The 16,354-nt window shown below is 38.2% G+C and overlaps 1 protein-coding gene across 1 annotated transcript in view; it reads left to right on the top strand.

Moving 5' to 3' along the window:
* The window catches only part of ZCCHC24 (zinc finger CCHC-type containing 24), a 139,207-nt gene that overhangs the window by 108,433 nt on the left and 14,420 nt on the right, over positions 1 to 16,354 (top strand). The gene's annotated exons all lie outside the window — the stretch shown is intronic.

Consider the following 16,354-nt stretch of genomic DNA (forward strand, 5'->3'; position numbering starts at 1 on the left):
AAGAAGTGAAAACTATTAATGGCCACAGAAAAGAATGATTCAAATCACTAATAATAAGAAAAATGAAAATCAAAACAACCCCAAAGTTTTACTTTACATCTGTCAAAATAATAGACAAAAGACAAGAATGGTTAGTGTTGGGGAAAGTTGGGGAAGAGAGGCACACTTGTGCATTTTGGGTGAAGTCCTGAATTAGTACAACCATTCCAGAAAGTAATTTAGATTATTCAAATAAAGTGGCTAAAATTTCTATGCCCCTTGACTCAGAGAATCTCCAAAGAGCTCATTGCTCTATACATACAAAAATTTTTATGACATGACATTTTGTTGTATCAAACAATTATAAACAAAGTAGATGTCTATTGATTAGGAAATGGCTAAACAAATTACAATACACGAATGTAATGGAATATTACACTCTAATTACAACATAATTCTTCTGTTGTAAGAACCAGAAAACATAAATACAAAGAAACATGGAATAACTTAACATGATGCAAAAGGAAATACGCAGAGGCCAAAGAATCCAAAATTACCACATCTGTAGAAAGAACATCCATAAAATGATTAAAAGTGTATGCTGTGAAATTATTAAAAAAAACAAACTTAACCCAAACAAGAACTGTGAGAAGGGACATTCCCCCACATTTCTATACACAGAGTGGGGCAAAGGAAGTCATGGGTGAGGAATATAGATATAGATATAGATATCTATATCTATATCTATATCTATATATTATATGACTTTTTTCCCCCCCGATAATCAGTTTTGCTGATTTTTTTCCTCTTTTCTTTCTTCTTTTCTGTTTTCTCTTATAAAAATACTTTGTCATAAAGAATGGCTTCCTGATGGAGAGAAGGATTCAGGAGAAAATCTAGACAATAGAAAAACAAAAGATTTTAATAAAATATGTTTTTGATAGTTCAAGAAAGCGATGATTAGGTCCTAAATTAGATTGGTGGCCTTGGCAGTGGGAAGATAGGTTTAGAGAAAGATATTGCAAGAGTAAGACAATTTCAATTGAGTGATGGGGAGAGAGGATACTTTGGTATTTATTGAGATATAAAATTTTCAACAGCAAAGAATCACAGGGACACTAAACAGCATTTTACTGATGAAGGAACTGAAACTCAGAGAGGCCAAATATTTAGCCCGCCTTCTTAAACTTTTTCCATTTGTGGTCCCTTTTCACTCAAGAAATTTTTACATGACTCTGGGTATATAGGCACATAAAATAGATATACAAATCAAACATTTACTGATAATAAATTGCAATTTCATGACCCTTACATTCGATTATATGACCCCCAAAGCTTTGACAAGCTTTGAACTAGTTCAATTCTCTCACTAAAGTCCATACTTGTGAAGTGACTTGCTTAGGGTCACACAGACAGCAAATGGCAGAGACAAGATTTGGAACCAGGCTTACTTACTCTGAATCTATCCTTTAAATTTACTCAAGATCTAATAAATTACAAAGTTGGAATTTGAACTCAAGTCTTTTAGTTCTAAATACAATGTTCTTTTTACCATCCTACAGTTCCCCTTATTTCCTGGGCAACATGGAGCCCACTTCAGTGCAAAGTGAGAGCATTATTGATTAGTACATTATTGCCTGTGTTAACATTCTCACCATAAATGAAATCAGGAGACACTAAAAAGTTACAGATAAAATGGAGGCAGCTCACAGGCTTTTCTTGAAGAAATGACTGAAGGAGTCAATTGGTTGGCTTGCTGTTGGACTTGGTTTGATTGTGCACCCAAGGGCAACAAGAAACATCATTTCCTAGAACACTTGATCACCATGGCTTGCATTGCTCAGATCAGTATAAGCAAACAGACCACCGGGAAGATAATTGCAGCTTAGCAATCTGTTCCTTGCCACAAAAACATCTTTTTAAGACCAAAATTCTCCAGCAGTGCTTTGTGACTGAAGGTCATGGAACACAGTAATCTCAAAAGAATAACAACTGCAGATGAACTGTAGGGCAATGGAGAGGTGCCTGGTGCACTTAAGTAATTGCACACATGACCTAAAAGACAAATGAAGTGCTCTGTCCTTGGAAAAAAGAGACAGGGCAGAAAGCAGGAGTTATCCCAACATATTATCCAACTCAGTGTTCCATTGATGTTATAATATTAAAAGGACCAGTAGAAGACTTCCAATACAATAGGTCAAACTTCTGCATAGTATTTATGGGAAAATATGGACAAGAATTACAAAGTGGAGAGCTTCCCATCATCCCAACATTGTAAAGTGGTGAGTTCCCTGTTATTGAAGGTATTCAAAGAGACGCTGAATGAACATCTGACAGGCATGATATAGAAAAGATTACTATGGAGGATTTAACTATGAGGCTAAACTAAATGACTTCAGGGGATTCAAGGAGGGTGTTGTTCTGCCTGGTAAGGTTACTGGGAAGAATTAGATTCAAGTTTATGGAAGGCAAAGGCCATTTTGGTTTTGTTGATGAATTCTCAGAGCCTACAACAGTGTCTGATGTGTGGTAGGTATATCATAAATTCTTTGGTTGATTAATTTTCATTCATGTCTTTTGTTTTTATGTCACCTGTGCTTCTGGGTACATCCTTTCCACCTCTTCTATCCAGGAAGCTATATCTTATACTAAAGAATATAAAAGAAAATAGGAAAAAAAATCAATTTAGCAAAACCAATCAATATAGCAACTAAATCTGTCAACATAGTCAAAAAGTCTCCTAATCTCCCCACCTTTGCAAAGAAGGAAAAAAACCCATTTCTTCTATAATTCTCTAGGGTCAAATTTCCTAATCCTTAAAATTATACGGTTTCCATTTCATTTTTCTTTATTCTTTCTGTTTATACTATGGTAATTATTTTGAATATCATTTTCCAAATTCTGCTCATTTCATTCTATATCAATTCATACAAGTTTTTCTGCTTCTCCAAAATCTTCATTTTCATTGTCTCTTATGGCTTACATAATAATAGTGATTAATAAAATCTTACTGAATGAGTCTGCATCTGACATCCTTGGCACTGTCTAGAGCCGCTAGTCAGTGCTATCACTATATTCCTTGAGGGATTAAGGGAAGCAGTTGGTGGCACCGTTCTGGACTTGGAGTCAGGAAGACCTGAATTCAGATCTGGCCCCAGATACTTACTAGCTGTGTGATCCTGGACATGTCACTTAACCTCTGCTTACCTCAATTTCCTCATCTATGAAATGGGAATAATGATAGTACCTACCTCCTAGGGGTATTGTGAGAATCAAATAAGATAATATTGTAAAAAATACAGTTCCTGGCATATAGTCTATATGATACAAATGCTTCTTTCCAAGACTGTCCTCACAAACATTACAAACATACTATAACTCCCCATAATCTACATAATTCAGCAAACTTTTTCTCCTGAGGCAATTGGGGTTAAATGATTTGCCCAGGGTCACACAGCTAGGAAATGTTAAGTGTCTGAAACCAGATTTGAACTCAGGTCCTCCTGACTTCAGGGCTGATGCTCTATCCACTGCGCCACTTGGCTTCCCACAGCAAACATTTATTAAGTATGTATTGTGCTCCTAGCACAGGGATGGGCACTAGGCATATAAAGACAAAATATAACAGCATCTGCTCTCAAAGAACTTCCATTCCACAGCAGCTAACATGAATTGTTCTTCCTGGTATTTAATATATATTTATAATATCCCATCCTCCCCCTCCACATCTCTCTAGTCTTGTTTTCTTTTTCTCCCTATTATAATGGACTTCCACGATGTTGATTCCTGGAGCCAGGACCAAAGTCTTGCTCTCTCCCAGGCTAAGGAGGGGTGCAGGTGCATCAGTCCCTGGCTGCTGCTGCTTCTGACCACAGAATTTTCAAGGGGTGGGCCTGGGACACGACACCTGTACCATCTGGATGGTGGCAGCTGGATGAAGTGGATTTAGGTGGTTTCAGGTACCACAGAGTATGCTTGACTTCCTTTTGATACCATGTAAGAGTCCAGCAGTTTCTTTTGCCCAACAGAGCTTTGTGCATGAAAGTCAGAGACAGGGTTTTTTTTTCAGTTTACCATCAAGAGATAGATATAATAAATGAAGAAGCAAAATAAAAATAAGCTTTGTCTCAGGAAGAGACAGAGAGAGCGGTATATAGGTAAGCAAGGATGTTTTAGGAAGACTTGGGTTGAATTTCCGATTCTGCTACTTGCTACTCATATAAGAGCAGATAAGTCATTCACACCTCTCTTCCTCACTTTAAGATGAGGGGGTTGGGTCAAGTGACATCTAAGATCTTCTCCAGCTCTAATTCCTATGATCCTGGGACCTTTCCTGGAATGTGTCAGCCAGGAAGGTCTCCTTGGCATCTTGCATTCACACATCACATTCATTTCTTTCTTTCTTTGTTCTGTTTCCTACCCAAAATGCTCTCTGTCCTTATCTCCCCCTCTGTGAATTTTACCAATCCTTTAAGGTAAAAGTTTTAAATATTTTTTTGTGTGTTAACATGGACCCCTTTGGCAGTCTGGTTGGAAGCCCATAGATTCTTTATCAGAATGATGTTTTAAAATTCTAAAATAAAATATATAGGATTACAAAGGAAACCAATTATATTGGAATTTGTTGTTTAATCCTTTCAGTTATGTCTGACTCTTTGTGACCCCATTTGGGATTTTCTTGGAAAAGATACTGGAGAGTTTGGTATTTCCTTCTCTAACTCATTTTACAGATGAGAAAATGAGGCAAACAGGGTTAAGTGACTTGTCCAGGATCACACAGCTAGTAAATGTCTGAGACTAGATTTGAATTCAGATCTTCCCAACTCCAGGCCTGAGGCCACCTAGATGGCCCTATATTGGAATACTTATCAAAACACTTAAAGGCTGAGTTCACAGATGCCAGCTTCAAAACAGGGCTAAACACCCCCTCCCCTTCTATAGGAAGTTCTCCCTGACCCTGCCAGTCAAAGCTTATTTCTCTTTTCTCTGAATTTGAAATCCATACATGTCACACAGCTGAGCAGCTGACAGTACATCTGCTGTAGTTATGGATCATTCAGGCCCTTCCCTTTAGAGGTCAGTAAGAGTTCTCTTACTCAAGGTCCCACAGTCTGGAAGGGATACAGAACTCGGGGCTCAGGTTGCAGTCCCCCTTTGGACCTACCTCTCTCTCAGGCCATTTGCATCTTCCTTTATTCTCTAATTGTTTCTTCTCTCTTCTTCCCAGCTATAGTGCATGCATTTCAAGGATCATATTTCCTCTGTTTCTCTTCTCATAGTGCTTAGCACAGGGTACTGTGGTAGCCTAATAAATAAATACTAACAGCCCAGAGAAAAAGAGTAGTTTTTAAAAATCACAAAGCACTTCTCACAGAAATCCCTGGAGGAAGATTATACAAACATTGTGTCCATTTTACAGATGAGAAAGTTGAAGCTCAGAAACATAGAGATTCTCACACCCTGATTCCAAATCCCCTTTTCTTTCCATTGTGCTTGGCTTCTTTCTATCACTGCCTCCACTGCAGTCAGCAGAGAGGCCAAGGATTTTAGGTATGATTGACGGAAAGTTTATTTTCTCCCATCGGAGCTCACGCATCTTCCCAGAAAGGGCAGAGCCGTAAGGCTCCTCTCCACGGGGCTTGCCAGGTCCTGCCCTGGCTGGGGATCCTTCTCCTGGGAAAGTGGTGCATCCTTCCACCCCCTGCCTCCCACCTCCCACCCCTACCTCAGAAGCCTCCCCTTCCACATGTGTTTCCTGTTAGCCTCCAGCTGCAAAGTTCTCCCCCTCTCCCGGAAGAAAACACTAACCTCAGTTTCACCTCCTAGTTTCCCTCCTGGGTCAATCAATCCCAGCTGTTTAATGTTTCCCCGATGCAGGATGGAAACTCTTTCCTCTGGTCTGCTTCTCAGCTCCACAAAAGCAGGGAGGATGGAGTTGCCCACGTAGAGAGGGACTTTTCAGGACAGAAAAGGGACAGGTCCAGAGCAGGTGGCTCCCTCCCACACGCCCAGACGTTGGCTGACTAAAAACAAAGAAATAAAACCCGAGTTCTAATTCCCCCTCCGATGCTTAACTGGCTTATATGGTCATGGGCAAATTGTGTGAATGCAGCCTCCCTAAGCCTCAGTAACTTCATTGTTCAATGAGAATAACTTTATACTTGTAGACCTCATGGAGTGGTTGTAAAAGAAGCATTTTGTAACACCTTAAAATGCAATGTAAATAAATAGGTTACAAATCAATCCGGGAGAATTTCCTCTTAATTCAGCTGTCTCTATGTAGATTTGACCAACACCCAGAACTACATGGCACCCCACACTTATCTGCTATGTATGGAAATGTGGGATTATAGCATCATAGCATTAGGGTTGGAAGGGACCAAAAGATCATTGAATCCAACCAGCCAATTTTACAGAAGAGAAAACTGAGGTCCAGGCCCAGACTCAACTTTGAGACTTGCTTTATATCAGATAAGTACTATAGTGGCAAAGTAAAAAAATCTAGATTTCTTCCCACTCTACTACGTTGGACTACTCCTGAAGCATGTTACAAAGGGAAGAAGAACAGTATGGGAATTAAGGTTTTGGGGGAAAAGAGTTTCAGGTGAGATTCATGTAGACAAGATGGGAAGAGATGAGGTTAAAGAATATCCTGGTTAGAATGATACAGCTTTGGGTGAGAAACCGTATTCAAAGTATTAATTAATTTATCCAGGAGCCATGTCTCTGGTACTTAACACAGTGATTGGAACATAGTAGGCACTTGATAAATGTTATTGATTTGAATATTTATGGATTGTTGGAGATGTCAGGGTTCAGGTTCTCCCCTTTGCCTTATTATGTGCTATATTTTTATTGGTAATTTAGAAGAAGACAGAAATGGGATGTTTATCAGACTTGCAAAGAAGGATAGTTAACACATTGGTTGGCAGTATTAGGACTAAGAAAGTTCTCAGTAGATTGCGATAATGTACCTATACTAATAAGATGAAATTTAATTGAGATAAATCTGATTAAAAATGGCAAATTCAAATACACAAATATGAAAAAAATTCAGGGTTAAGGGTGAGAATTTTTTATTAATAATAGTATAGTTGTAGTAGTAGTAGTAGCAGCAGCAGCAGCAGCAGCAGCAGCAGCAGCAGCAGCAGTAGTAGTAGTAGTAGTAGTAGTAGTAGTAACAGTAATAGTTCATGTTTCTATAGGATTTTACAGTCTGCTAAGTGTTTTCCTTACAACAATCTTGTGAGCCTACACTAACAGAAAAATAGGACCTGTCTCAGAGAATCTCATTTTACTCTAAGCTAGCCAGCTGACATCTTGAATATGATATTCAGTTCTGTAAAAGAATCACTGACAAACTGGAGCATATTCAGAGGGGGAAAAAACAGGATGTTGAAGAGACTGGAAATCATCTCATATGAGGATCATAGGATTCCAGAATTTGAAAGCTGAAAGAACCTCATTCCAGTCCAACCTGCAGAAATGACAAAAGCAAGTGAGGTTAATTTATTGTAGATGTTGTCAAATATATGAATGACTTTCATGTGTCAAGAAGATTAGATTGATCCATGTAAGTCCAGAGGTCAGAGATGGGATCAAAGGGGTAAGAGTTATAGCAAAGGAGAATTTGGATTATTAATAACAACTTTTTAATAATTAGAGCTGTCCAACAAGGAACAAGTTTTATTGTATGATGGTGAGTCATCTGTCCCTAGAAACGTTCAAGTAGATAATGGATGCCATTGACAATGTTGTTAAAGATTCCTTCCCTGCTGGTTCTTCTTTCCCAGGACAAAGTTAGATTAATACAGAAAGTCCCATCACTAGTAGGTTGTCCATTTGATGAATTCTTTGGCCATAGCAACACATATTACAAATGATATATTAATGATTCCATAAAAGCCACTTTTTCCTAGTCCTCAAAGCACTGTTTCTTTATACTCCTAGACTTGCCCAACATAAGCAACACTCCATTTTGCTAGGATTCTGCCTAATAGACAAATTCTAGAGATGTCCAAATTTGGCTCCTTCCCCTAATCTGAAGGAGTACCAGGCAAATAAAAACTGCTTTTCATGGAGCTGGTTCTCAGGGATATCCATGAACCAACAAGCTTTGAGAACCTAAGAAACAGCATACCATGCCAGCATAGCCATGACTAAGTGTGATTTACTCTTAAGATCCAGTCCTGGGGGAATCTCTTCCTTCATAGAATAAGAAAAAACATCATCTGACAGTTTCCCTAATTAAAAATCAAAGCTTCTTCTTTACTTTCTTTTTTTAATTGTATTTTTCAATGAACAAGTCCTTTATTTTCTCTCCCATCCTTCCAATTTAAAATTCTCAGAACAACTTTATACTTTACTGAAAAAAAAAGATATCATTCACTAAGAGTGAATGGTCAAGCAAGGCAAATTTCCACATTATCCATGTCCAGAAACATATGCCTCATTCACCATTTTAAGTCTATCCCTTCTCAGTAAGGAGGTGAGCAGTACAGGCCATCAATGGTCCTCTGAAATCGTGGTTGGTTCATTGCATTGATCAGAGCTCTCACGTCTTTCCAAGTTGTTTGCTTTTACAATGTTGTTATTATATAAATTATTCTACTTCTGCTCAGTTTACTCTGTATTATCTTATGTCTTCCCAGATTTTCCTGAAACTATTTCTTCTGTCATCTCTTATGAAACAAAAGTCTTCCATTACATTCATATGCCATTACATTCATAATTTGTTGAACCATTACTCTAGAATGCTCATCCCTTTGATTTTCAGAGCTTCTATAAGTATCATTGTACATATGGGATTTTTTTTCTTCTTTCTTTGATCTCTTTACAATATAGGTTTAATGGAAGTATCACTGGCCAAAGAATGTACACAACTTAAAGATTTTTCTTCCTTTCAATTCTTTATTATAGAATATTTTTTAAAATAAACCCTTTGGAACATGCTAAGTGTAGGTGTACAGGGAATGACCTAATGACCCTGAGGTGGGGCTCTAGATTGGGAATCCTCCTTCTTTCACTTCTCAGGCTATGACTTTCAGTTGGGCTCTAAAGTATCTCTTGGGCCATTGATGTTCAGAAAGAACAAAAAAGATTAAAGGAAGTGAATATTCTGTATGTAAATGTGTATATATATATATATATATATATATATATATATATATATATGTGTGTGTGTGTGTGTATATGTATATACACACATACATACAATCCCAGTTCTACACTGACTCCACCAAACATCCCAGCCAGTACTCAATGAGTTGCTATTAGAATCTTCTGCTACACTCATAGAAACTAAAAAAAACAAACAAAAACAACAACAACAACAAAAAACTAGACTGGGCCATATATATAATCTAGTCCAGTCTCCTAATATCCAAAGAAAATAAAGAAATGAAGTTTTCACGTGTGGCGACAATGACCCCAGTCACCAATTCTTCCATTTGGTAAACATTCCTCAAAATCAAATTCAGTCCCTAGAGAAATAAAACCCCAGTGCATTTACTAAACCTAAGTAGCCATTCCAGATACCCTCCAGAATCTCTCTGCCCTCCCCAACTCCCTTAGGTCCAGGGAGTCCAGAATCTGAAACAACTTCCATTAGCATCAACACATACCTCATTTTTGTTATTGCAATCATCTTCAGCCCTTTAACCAAAAACCTGTAACATATAAAGAATGAAAGATTGCTCATCTTACAGAAAGAACTCCACAGGTTAGTCATTTACAGCCTAAGACGGACTGATTCGTTGTGGCATATGACTCCCAGGTCTTGCTATGCCATAGTTTGGTGGTGGTGGTGGTGGTGGTGGTGTGTGTGTATATATGTGTGTTTTTTTTTTTTTTGTGTGTGTGTGTGTATGAGCATGTGAGTGTGCATACACACATATACATATATATGGATGATTGATGAAATGAATTATAAAGTACATATTTATTAAGCTATTTCTATATGCAAAGTACATAAAAGAGAAAATATCTAGTCTTCTCATATAATGAAGGAAAGCAAAGGTTAGAGAAGGGATAGTGACATCACAGTTACTAGTGGAACAGGGATTAGTTATCCTAATATCAGTAGTCCAAAATTCTTTTCATGTTACTTCTAGGGACCATAAGGATGATGGAGAAAACCTAGTCCAGAATTCCAAATCCAGAATTTCAAAGACATTTCCTTTCTGATTCTATATCACATCCTTCTACCTTCCAAGTTCTTGACAAGGATTTGATAGCTAGTATCTATATATTTTAAGGCTTGCAAAGTACTTTGTAAATTTTATCTCGTTTTCTTTTACCCATCAACCTTGAGAGGTAAGTGCTATCATTAACCCCACTTTACAAATGAGGAAACTGAGCCTGAGAAAAATTAAGTTATTTGCCCAGGTAATAACTGTTAAGTATCTAAAGCTGGATTGGAGCAGAGGGCTTCATGATTCCAAATCCAATCTTATCCTCTGCTTCTTGATTTTTTTTTCCTGTGTGGTTTTTTTCTTGGATCCCTTATTTAATGTAGTCAGAAACACTCCAGCCTCTGATAAGACAGAAGAGCAGCCATTTTGTCAATAAGCATTTAAGTACCTATTAGTGTCAAGCACTGTAATCACTTTGTCAATAAGCATTTAAGTACCTATTATGTGTCAGGCATTGTGCAAAAACAGGAGATATACAAAGAAAGACAACTTTCCCTGTCTTCAAGGAGAAGTCATAGTCTAATGAAGGAGGCATAATACACAGACTTAAGTGCAAAGAAGATAGATGGAGATTCAGTGGAATATAATCTAAAAAGGAAGGGACTGGAAAAAGCCTCCTGCAGAAGGTAAGGCTTGAGCTGAGTCTTTAAAGAAGCTAGGAAAGTGAAAAAAAAAAAAAAACCAAAGGGGAGGAGGCAGGACATTCCAGGCATAAGGCAGAGCTAACATGAAAACTTAAGCTTTGGGAAAATCATCTTGGCAACTGAGTGGGTGACAGATTGGAGTAGAAAAAGATTTGAGACAAGGAAACCAATTAGAAGGAGACGTGATAAAGCCCTGGATTGGGGTTGTGGTTTTTTGAGCAGAAAGAAGACAGGGGAAATGTTGGGAAAGTAGTAATGATAAGATTTGCCAATAGGTTGGATATAAAAGATAATAACAAGGAGTTAGATTGTGGGTTTGGCTGACCATAAGGATAGTGGTGGCTTTAATAATAATAAGAAAAAGTTTGGAAGCAAAAAGGGAGGGGAAGATATATCCTGTTTAGGACATGTGGAGTTTGAAATTTTTCCATATTCAATTCAAGATGTCCAAGAAACAATTGGTGGTACATGAATATAGCTCCAAAGAGAGAAATACTAGGGGTAGATATACAATTTTGGAAATCATCTGCATAAATAGAATTGATCATTGAACCCATGGGAAGTGATGAGATCACTAGTGAAATATTAAAGAATAAAAAGAGAAGAGGGCACAGTTCAGAACTTTGGGGGCACTCTTACATAGATGAAGAACCAGAACAAGAGACAAGAGGACTGAACAGATAAGAGGAGAACCAGAAGAAAGCAGAATCAGGAAAACTCAAGAACAAGAGATCCACTTTTTTTTAGGAAGTGATCAATAGCTTCAAATGCCACAGAAAGAATTATCAGGATTAAGAAAAATTTTATATTTGGTCATTAAGAGATTACTGGTAATTTTGAAGAAGGCAGTTTCAGTTCAATAGTGAGGGCTTAGACATGAGTAAGAGCAAAGGGAAGTGAAAACACTGAGTGTACAAGATTTTTCTCAAGAGATTTACATATGAAGGGGAGGGAAGAAAGAAGATGGTAACTTGTGAAAATAATGGGATCAAGTAAAGCTTTTTAAGAAAATGGGAGGAGATACAAGCATGTTCATAAAGTAACAGGAAAAGAACCAATACACTTGTTGTTCAATAATGTCTGACTCTTCATGACCCCATTTTGGTGTTTTCTTGCCAAAGATATTAATAAGGTTTGAGATTTCTTTCTCCAACTCATTTTACACATGAGGAAACTGAGACAGATAGGGTGAAGTGATTTGCTCATGGTCACATCATTAAGTGAAGGGTCTGAAGCTAGATTTGGACTTAGGATTTATTGATTCCAGGCTCAGTGATCTATCCATTGAGTCACCCAGCCAATACCTAGGGAGAGCCTGAAGATAAAAGAAATAGTGGAAAAGAGAATTAAAGCAATTTGCTGGAGAAATTGAGAGGATGGATCAAAGGCATATGTAGAGAGGAGTTTGCCTTGGCAAGGAGAAGAGGCATCTTTTTATCCAAGACCAGAGTGAAGGAAAGGATGATGACAGATGTCTGAATGATTTGAGTTGAAAAAAGAGGGGGTAGGGAGCTAGAAGAAAAACTCTTACTGAATATCAATCTTTTTTTCAGTAAAATATGAAGTGGGGTTCTCTGCTGACAGGGCTGGGGAGATTAGGCTTCATGGGAGGCTTGAGGAGAGAAAAAGTTGCTTGAATCAGCTACTGGGCAGAATGAAAGAGTGAATCCATTAGGGAACAATTGAATGTTTGCCTTGCTGCAGTTAGCACAGAGTTGAGATTAGATAATATGCAATGGTTCCATTCAGCAGAGTTTTGTGATTTCCTTCAGCTCTGTTCAGCACCATATAAATAGGAGAAAAAGAAGTGAATGGTGAGAATAATTCAAGATTGGGGTGATGAGTGACAAGTCAAGGAATAAGGGAAACAAGGGGAAGAAATGGAATTGAGTTGGTTCTTGTTGTTCAGTCTTTCAATTGTAAACCCTATTTGGAGTTTTCTTGGCACAGATATTGCAGTGATTTGCAATTCCTTCTGTAGTCCATTTTTACAGATGAGGAAATTGAGATAAAAAGTGACTGGACCAGGATCACATAACTAGTAAGTATCTAAAACCATATTTTAATTAATGAAGAGGGGTCTTCCTGATTCCAAGCCCAGTGCTCTATTCACTATGCCATTTAGCTGAGTTGGTTCATTGGGGGTCAAAACAAAAAAGCGCAAGAGTAATGACTGGGAAAGAACTGAGGAGGGAAGGGAATGCAGGTCATGGTGAAGATGAAGTGCAGGGAGAGGAAATGACAAAAATATGGAGAGATGGAGTGGAAAAAAAGGATTATGATCAGATAAAGGAATTTCAGAGTTATGAGCATAGAAGTGGAACAGTTGTGGGCAAAGTCAGTATGATCATCTCTCTGTGTGTCTTTAGTAGAGTCAAAAAGCAGGTAGGTCATGGCAAACGAGTAGATTGAGGAACCAAAAAGTTCAGATGTTTGAGGAAATATCAAAGATATTTTGGATGTTCCCTAGCATAAAGGTAGGAAATGGGAACAAGAAAAAGATTGTAAGGCAGGCACTGAATTCATTGAAAAAAGGAGAATATCTTGGAGATAAAGAGAAAATAGCTACAAAGATCTGAAGTGGGCAATAAACATGGATATTGGAACTTTGAAAGGAAAGGTTCCAGGTGAAGAAAAAAATCTAGAAATGACTGGGATAAAAAGTATTCTAATTCCTCTACCATAATCAGTGAGTTATGGGGTTTGAAAGAAAGCATAATCAGTATTGGAAAAGGAAGTGAGGAAACAGTCTCATTGAGGGCTAGAAGATAGGAGGAGTAAAAAGAGAAGAGATTTAAAATGAAGACAAGTGAATTAGTTTGGAGCAAGCATTCTCAGAGGACATAGTGAGAGGGGCAGACAAGTCTACATTAGAATTTAGAGTACAGAGTTGTGGTAGATAATCATGTGATAGTGCTGAGTGGAGGATAAGGAATAGGGATTGTATATTGGCAGAATCATTGCAATAGGGTTAATATAAGGGGATGAGACTTGGCTAACTATTGAGGAATGAGTCCAGGTCCAATAGGATAAAGGTTCGATGAGGGAGACATGAAATTAGATTATTCCTCCCTCTCTCCATTTTCCTTCCTTCTGTTTCACTAAAGTGAAATGTTTAGGGAAGATTAAAGATTCCTTAATCTATTCTAGGGTATTGAATGGCCCAGTCTATAGCTACAATAGCAACAAAGAGAGAAAACAAGGAGAAAATGTGTATAGTAGAAATGTTGAAGTCACAAGACCTTTGTTCTTTTCCTGTATCTCCTACCTATTAGTAGCTCATACTGACTACTCCTCCTCAGTTTCCTTATCCATAAAATGAAGGATGTGCCTAGATTATTTCCAATTCTAACATTTGTAATTTTATTTTTTAAATATATTTTCTTTAAACGATTTAGCGTTAGATGGTGTGCTTGGAGCCCAACTTTGGGAGGATTATGTGGGTGAATCTTTTCGAATGTCTTAACTGAACTGAATATCTTAATATCTTTGTCTTATGAAGCCTTAGAATAATACTGACATTGCCTTATATATTTCAAAATAGTTTTCCATCTATCATCTCATTTGATTCTTGCAAGACTCCTATGAAGAAGGCACGGCAAGTATGTGCTTCAAGGTCAGTAGATTAGTGATTTCATTGTTAGGAGTCTACCCTTCAAAGATGCAAGCTGTGACTCACCCACCCACACATTCTCATTCTGCACAATTCTTATCCATGTCCTACAATAAATCTTTCACAGAGGATCCAATGTACCAAACATGCTAAAGGAAAACTTCCTCTAGGTCTTTTTTTTTTTTTTTTTGGCAGAAATGATTATCCCTATGTGACAGATGAAGAAAATGGGACCTAGAGAGATTAATTTATTTGCTCAAGTTCACAACAAATTGCTGACAGAGCTGGTGCTAGAACCCAGGTCTTTAGATTGTCCATAGCATGTGCCTTCCAGATGGTCCTTACTAATCTTGTTAGAGTCTCTGCCTTCTGCAGTTCTTCCCCCACCCCCTTCCTTCCCTGCAGGGGGATTATTTCTGAAGTCAGTATGATTGGGGCAGGCCAAGGCTGTGGAGAAGGTAGTGTCTTTGTCAACTGGCCAAGAAGCTGTCCTCACCAGGAGTCCTCCCAGCATCCTCTGCAAGTTTTCCAGGAAAAATGATTCCCAGGGCCCCAGAGAAGGAGGGAAGGAAGGAGGGAGGCTGGGGACTGAGCAAGAGAGCTGCTTCTATCAACAAACTGGATAACTGATGAATTCTTCTCTCATTTCTGGAGCAAAGCTACAGCACATTTTGCAAAGCAGGGTTTTGAAAATTTGTGAGGTTAATTTTTGTGGTTACTTACTTCTACCCTCTCCCAGACTCCCATAGATCCTGACCTGTCCATGAGGCCATATAATTGGAAGGCAGGCTGTGGTACTTCATAGGGTCAGAGGATAAATGATTTCAAGGTAGAGTAGATCATAGAGGCCATCTAGTGCAACACCCCCATTTTGCAAATGAAGATATTAAGGATTAAAGATGTTCAAGTGACTTTTCCCAGAGACACACAGATAGGGAAATTGCAGAACCGATATTTCAACTTGGACTACAAATAAGGCATTTTTTCACACCAGGTGGAGAATGGGGATAGACATAAGGAGAAGTCTGGCAAACTATCCATCCTCTCTGGAGGTGGGCCATGAACAAGATTACTTCACAAGGACATTTTTGCCTGTTTCTCTTCTTACTCCAGCTTCCTGTAAACAGAGAACAAGTTATCCTTTGATAGTTCAATATCCTATTTGCCAGTGGGTTCTCTACTAATACAACTCAAAACCCAACCATGTCTTTTTACACTGAGATGCTTGTCCATGTTTCTCTCAAAATCCTCCATCAACGTACCTCTTTCTCATTCTTTTAATTTTTATCAGTATTGGTAATCTCTCTTCAAATACCCACTCTGTTGCCACTCAGCTGGAACAGGGGTGACAAGGAGTTCTCAGAGGCTTATGTCAAGCTGAAAAAGATTCTAGTATAGTCCTGAAAGCAGACCATATCTACTCTCCAACCTTATCTCAGCCTGGCTAAGTATAGAGTGGCTCCTTACAGGTGGGATGACTACTTTACAATTATCTGGCCTTGGCTACTGGAATGTGGCCAAAGTCCTGTAGCATGTGGTTTTAGTAAGGTCTTTTTTTTTTAAGGCTTAAATGTCCTCAGGATTTAATTGGTTTAGGGGGCTAAGACTTGACAAAGTTTCCTGTCATTTGAATTTAGGAAAAAAGTCACAAATAATGGGATGACCATCATTGAGAATGTGTTGCTCTATCCTCTGTGAACATCCTTTCTCTTCTCTGATTGTGCTTCCTCTGCTATAGCTAAATAAACCTCCACTTGATAACTGTTATATAGACTACTGAATGTTCTGTATGGTTCCAATCTCAAAGCTTGAGGGACCAGTCCAACCTGGTCAACTAGGACTATCTATCCATGAAACCAGAGCTACTCTCTGGATGCTCCATTACTATCCTTGCATTCATTAGCTGTATATGCTGCACCCCACTC

This window comes from Sarcophilus harrisii, chromosome 2, assembly GCF_902635505.1.
Source record: "Sarcophilus harrisii chromosome 2, mSarHar1.11, whole genome shotgun sequence".
Classification (NCBI taxonomy): Eukaryota; Metazoa; Chordata; class Mammalia; order Dasyuromorphia; family Dasyuridae; genus Sarcophilus; species Sarcophilus harrisii.